Source organism: Balaenoptera musculus, chromosome 14, assembly GCF_009873245.2.
Source record: "Balaenoptera musculus isolate JJ_BM4_2016_0621 chromosome 14, mBalMus1.pri.v3, whole genome shotgun sequence".
NCBI lineage: Eukaryota > Metazoa > Chordata > Mammalia > Artiodactyla > Balaenopteridae > Balaenoptera > Balaenoptera musculus.
This window is the reverse complement of record NC_045798.1, coordinates 372203-378315: the sequence shown is the minus strand read 5'-3', so window position 1 is coordinate 378315 and position 6113 is coordinate 372203.

The window sequence follows — 6113 nt, the reverse complement described above, 5'->3', positions numbered from 1 at the left end:
TGCGCGCAGTCTCCGTTCCGGAAGAGAGAAGGTCCTCTTCTGCTAGCCAGCAGCCGCCCTCGGGCCGGGACTGCCCCAGCTGCAGTGTCGAGATCGAGCCCACTCACAACTGGCCCGAGGCGGATTTGAAAAAGTGAGTTTGGGGCTCTTCCCCTTGTCAGAAACGCAGCTCCCGGCCTTACCGGACCACTCCAACAGGAAGCCGGGCAATTGAGCTTCCGGCGGAAGTGGCGTGCCTAAGCTCCGGTCCCCGCCCCCGCCCCGCCTCAGCTGTCAGTGTATGGGCGTCCTGGCCCCGCCCCTACCGTGTTGGGGGCGTGGCTAGTAAGCTCCCGGGAGCCGGGGCTGGGTCCGTGTGGCTCGGAGGTGGTGGCGCTGGACGCTGGCCTTGGCCCCTGAGCACCTAACCTTCTACCGCGCTAGTCCTTACTTGTCTTTCAGGTACAAATGCAAAAGTGACTCCTGCCTTGGAGCCGTAGCAATGTTTATTTATATATGTGTGTGTATATATGTATTTTTTTTTTCAATCTTTAGAAAGAAAATTGTTGGCATAGGGCATGAGGTTTAGGTGAAGGTATTTTTCTTTCTTTTTTGTCTACTGGTATCAAATTGTTCCAGCACTGTTTATTGAAAAGTCTATTCTTCCTCCATTAACTTGCTTTTGTACATTTGTCAAGTCAGTTGGCTGCTTGTTGGCTGTTTCTGGGTTCTCTGCACCGTTCCGTTGAGCACCATGCCTATCCCTCTGCCAACAGCAGTCTTCACCGCGGTAGCTTTACAGCAAGCCATAAACCGGGTTAGATGATTCCTCCCACTTTACTCTTTTTCATGACTGTTCTAACTATTCTGGGGTCCATGTCCTTCCAGATAAATTTTAGAATAAACTTATCTGTGTCCACAAATATCCTTTGTGGGATTTTGATAGGAATTGCATTAAAACTATAAATCAATTTGGGGAAAATTGGCATCTTTACTATGTTGAGTCTTTCAATCCGTGAACATGATATGTCTCTCCATTTATTTAGATCTTTTATTTCTTTCATCAGCATTTTGTAATTTTCAGCATACAGATTCTGTACATGTTCTGTTAAAGTTTATACCTAAGTATTTCATTTTCTTTGGAGTGACTGTAAATGATATTGTGTTTTAAATTTTGGTTTCCACATGTTCATTGTCAGTATATGGAAATGTGATGGAATTCTGTGTGTTGATCTTGTATCCTGAGACCTTGCTGAACTCATTTATTAGTTCTAGGAGATTTTTGGTTGTAAATTCCTTGGAATTTTCTGCATAGCTTATCATGTCATCTGCAAATGCAAAATTTAACTCAAAATGATCATGGACTTAAGTGTAAAAATGTGTGAAACTATAAAACTTTTACAAAAAAAAAATAGGAGAAAATTTTCAGGACTGAGGGCTTGGTGAAGAGTTCTTAGACATGACATCAAAAGCACAATCCACAAAAGAAAGAGATCAATAAATTGGCCTTAATCAAAGTTAAACATTTTCATTTTGAGAAAGACTCTATTAAGAGGATGAAAAGACAAGCCACAGACTGCAAGAAAATATTTACAAACTACATGAAGGACTGGTACCTAAAATATTTTAAGAACTCTCAAAACGTAAAATTAAAAAAAATACGGTTAGAATATAAGCAAATATATGAAGAGATGTTTCACCAAAAAGGATATATGGATGGCACATAAGCTTGCTTGTGAAAGATGTTCAACATCACTAGCCGTTACAGAAATGCAAATTAAGATCACCTTGATATATTACTTCACACCTATCAGAGCAGCCAAAATAAAATAGCAGCAATACCAAATGCTGGCAATGATTTGGAGAAACTAGATCTCTTATCTATGTTGCTGATGGGAATGTACAGTGGTACAGCCACTCTGGAATACAGCTTGGCAATTTCTCTAAAAATTAAACATATACTTAATTATATGACCCAGCAACTGCACTCTTGGGTATTTATCTCAGAGAAATGAAACTTAGGTCCACACAAAAGCCTGTACACTATTGTTCGTAGTAGCTTTATTTACAATAGCTCGAAACTGCAAACAACCAATGTTCAACCAATCCTACAATGGATAAATGGTTAAACAAACCATGGTACATCCACACCATGAATTCTACTCAGCATTAAAAAGGAACTAGTGATACTTGCAACAACTTGGATGAATCTCATCAGCATTATGCTGAGGGAGGAAACCAACCTCCAAAGGACTATACTGTATGATAGGATTTCACATATATAACATTCACGAAATAACAAAATCATAGAGATGAAAAACAGATTAGTGGTTGCCAAGGAATAGTGTGGGTGAGTGGGACTAAAACGGGCAGGACGAAGGAGGTCCTTGTGGTGATGAAGCAGTTCTGCACCTTAATTGCAGTGGTGGATTCATGAATCTGCACATGGGATAAAATGACAGAGAGCTGAGCACATGCTCTGGACCAGTGTCAGTTTCCTGGTTTTGATGTTGTACCACAGCCGTATGGGATGCAACCAGTGGGGCACACTGAGGAAATAATTAAATTAGCAAGTGAAGTGTGACAAACACTAAATTTAAATACAAACAGAAATAAAGGAGCCTAATTATATATTAAATTGATGGCATATCCATGCAGAAAAAAAACTAATCTCAGTAAATTTTTAAAGTTTTATTAAGTTATTATTTACATACAATATAATTAACTCATTTTATGTGTACTATTCAATGATTTTTAAAGTAAATTCAGTTACACTTACTAAATTTTAGTAAATAAAACTGGATTCACTACATTTAGTAAGTAAAACTGGATTTAGTACAGAGTGTTTCAGGACATTCTGATAAGCCCTGAAGGATCCTTCTTGCCCATGTACATGCAGTCACTGCCCATTACCCTTCTCCCAGCCCCTGACAACCACTAATCTACTTTCTGTTTCTATGGATTGGCCTATCCTGGACATACCATATAAAAAGAATCACACACTATGAAGCCTTTTGTGACTGCCTTCTCTTTTAATTAGCATGTTTTGAGATTCATCCACATTTTATCATGTATCAGAACTTTGTTCCTTTGAGGGCTGTGTAATATTCCACTGTCTGGATATACCCCATTTTATGATCCATTAATCTGTGGATGGACACATTCCAGTGCCTCAAATGTGCTGCTCAGTGTTCTTGGTGGGGGTGTTAGATGAGGGACACAGGAGACACAAGATCCCTGCTCCAGTCCAGCTTCCTTTTTGCGGGGAAGACCAGACCTTCAGAGTGATAACTCACAAAGCTGGCAGGGTGTTAGGGTGGGAGGGACTGCCATTTACATTGGGTCATTCTTTTTTTTTTTTTTTTTTAATAAACTTATTTATTTATTATTTATTTTTGGCTGTGTTGGGTCTTCATTGCTGCACACGGGCTTTCTCTAGTTGCGGCGAGCGGGGGCTACTCTTCATTGCGGTGTGCTGGCTTCTCATTGCGGTGGCTTCTCTTGTTGCAGAGCACGGGCTCTAGGCGCGTGGGCTTCAGTAGTTGTGGCATGCAGGCTCAGTAGTTGTGGCTCATGGGCTCTAGAGCGCAGGCTTAGTAGTTGTGGTGCACGGGCTTAGTTGCTCCGCGGCGTGTGGGATCTTCCCAGACCAGGGCTCGAACCTGTGTCCCCTGCATTGGCAGGCAGATTTTTAACCACTGTGCCACCAGGGAAGCCCCTACATTGGGTTATTCTTCATTCATTCATTAAGTATTCATTGTGGTCTACTGTATGCCACATACCATTCTAGACACCGTACACAATCCCTGCTGTCAAGGAGCTTACATTTTACCCCAGAGCCAGGCAACAAGCACAGAAATACAAGACAGGAAGTTTAGAGAGGACCCCTCAGCTGAGTTGCTCAAAACACATGAAGAAAGTAAGAAAAGGCGTCATGCAGGTAATTGTGGGACAGCAAGGAGAGCCACGGGTTTGGGTTTTTTTGTTTTTTAACTTTATTTTTAATTTTAAAAAAATTGAAGTGTAGTTAATTTGCAATGTTGTGTTAGTTGCTGGTGTACTGCAAAGTGATTCAGTTATACATACATACATATATATATATATATATATATATATATATATAGCTACTCTTTTTCAGATTCTTTTCCCTTATAGGTTATTACAAGATGCTGAATACAGTTCCCTGTGCTGTACAGTAGGTCCTTGTTGTTTACCTATTTTATATATACTGGTGTGTATATGTTAATCCCAAACTTCAGTGTTTTCTTTGAGGAAGTCATATTCGAGCTGACTTTGTGTGACGAGGAGGCCGGCGCGTGCACGTCGGGAGGAGCTTTACAAGGGAAGGAATCGCACATCCAGAGCAGGAGGGGTCTGAGATGAGGCGGGGTGGGAGCAAGCCGCACAGGGTCCGTCAGAGTGGTGGGAAGCCACTGGCGCGTTTCAAGCAGGGGTGACGTCATCTGCGTGGTGTGTGAAGAGGTGGCTCAGGTGCCGTGTGGACATGGGTTGCGGGCACCTTGAGACTGCGGCCCTGCTGGCCGGGGCAGAGGCTCAGCCCCGTCCCGCGACGGATCGACTAGCTGAGGCGTCCCTGGGGGCTCAGGTGAGAAAGAATTCTCCACCCACTCCTGCAAAGCCTCAGAAAACACTGGACCCTTCCTAAAGACTGAAAACCAAAGGAGAAGACGGCGCGGGTGTGTCTTAGCTTCCTGTGGCCACTATAACAAGCCACACCAAACCACACGGATTCACCCTCTCGCGCTGCTGGAGGTCAGACGTCCATGGCGTTCCTCCTTCTCCCCGCTCTGGGAGGAGCAGTTTCCTTGGCCTCTTCCAGCTCCCATGGCCTGTCTTGGCTTGTGGCTCTCCCTCTGCCTTCAAACCGTCACTCCAGCCTCTGGTTCTGTCACATCTTTTTCCACCTGCCCTTCCTGCCTCCCTTGCAATTGCACTGAGCGCCCACAGAACAATCCAGAGTTGTCTCACCTTAAGGTCCTTAACCTGCAAAGTCCCTTCTGCTAGATAAGGTGACATTCACAGGTTCCGGGGTCAGGACATGGACGTCTTTGGAGACAGGGGCAGAGGGCATTATTCAGCCTGCCACGGGGTGTTAATAGTATATAGGGTGTGGGGTTTGCCTAAAGGAAACCCACCTGATTTTATAAAACCCTGTGGTGTTTCATGTCTGATGACAAAGTGTTATGGGCTGAACTGTGTCTGCCTCTGCCACCCTAAATTCACATATTGAAGCCCTAACCCTCAGGACCTCAGAATGTGACTGTGTGCAGAAATAGGGCCTCTAAATGGGTGACTGAGGTAAAATGAGGCCATATGCGTGGGCCCCAACCTAATGTGACTGGTGTCCTTATAAGAGGAGGAGATCAGGGCACACACACACAGGGACGACCACGTGGGGACATGGGGAGAAGACGGCCGTCTACACACCCAGGAGAGAGGCCTCAGGGGGAACCAGCCCTGCGACACCTATCTCCAGAACTGTGAGACCGGAAATGTCTGCTGTTTAGGCCTCCCCATCTGTGGTGCGTGTTATGCAGGCCCCGAGGACCAGCACACAGAGCTGCTACTGAGAGCAGCGCCACTCACAGCAGCACGGACGGTTGGGTCAGCACTCAACACGGCTTCCCACACTCGTCCTGCCAGGCTGCTCCGTGTGGGCGAGGGAGAACCAGAGATGAGGATACAGGTCAGGCTCACCGTCTCCAGAAGGAAACACACAGAAAACAAAATGAGAGAACACTCTAGGCTCAACAGAGAGGAGGGGAAGAGCCCCAGGAGAGGGGTGCAAAGCAGGGTCTGTGCGAGCACCCGACTGCCAGCGGTCAGCAGACGCTTCAGCCAAGTTTACACCAGCGAGCAAGCCGGGAAGCGTCCTGCTCTGAATTGTGAAGGGGAGATAAACAGTAAGGAAACGTTTCCTTTCCAATGGTCGGCACCAGGAAGAAAGCCAGACAGGCTGATGCTAGAACAGCTGGTTGGGAGGCCCCTCCAGGGAGCGGGTCTGGGCCAAGCCCTGAGTGGGGAGGAGACATTGCCAGGCAGCCCGGGCGAGGGCCCAGGTTTGGGTCTCGCTGCAGAAGGCCCTGGGGAGGTTTGCTGAGGGAGGGGCGGGG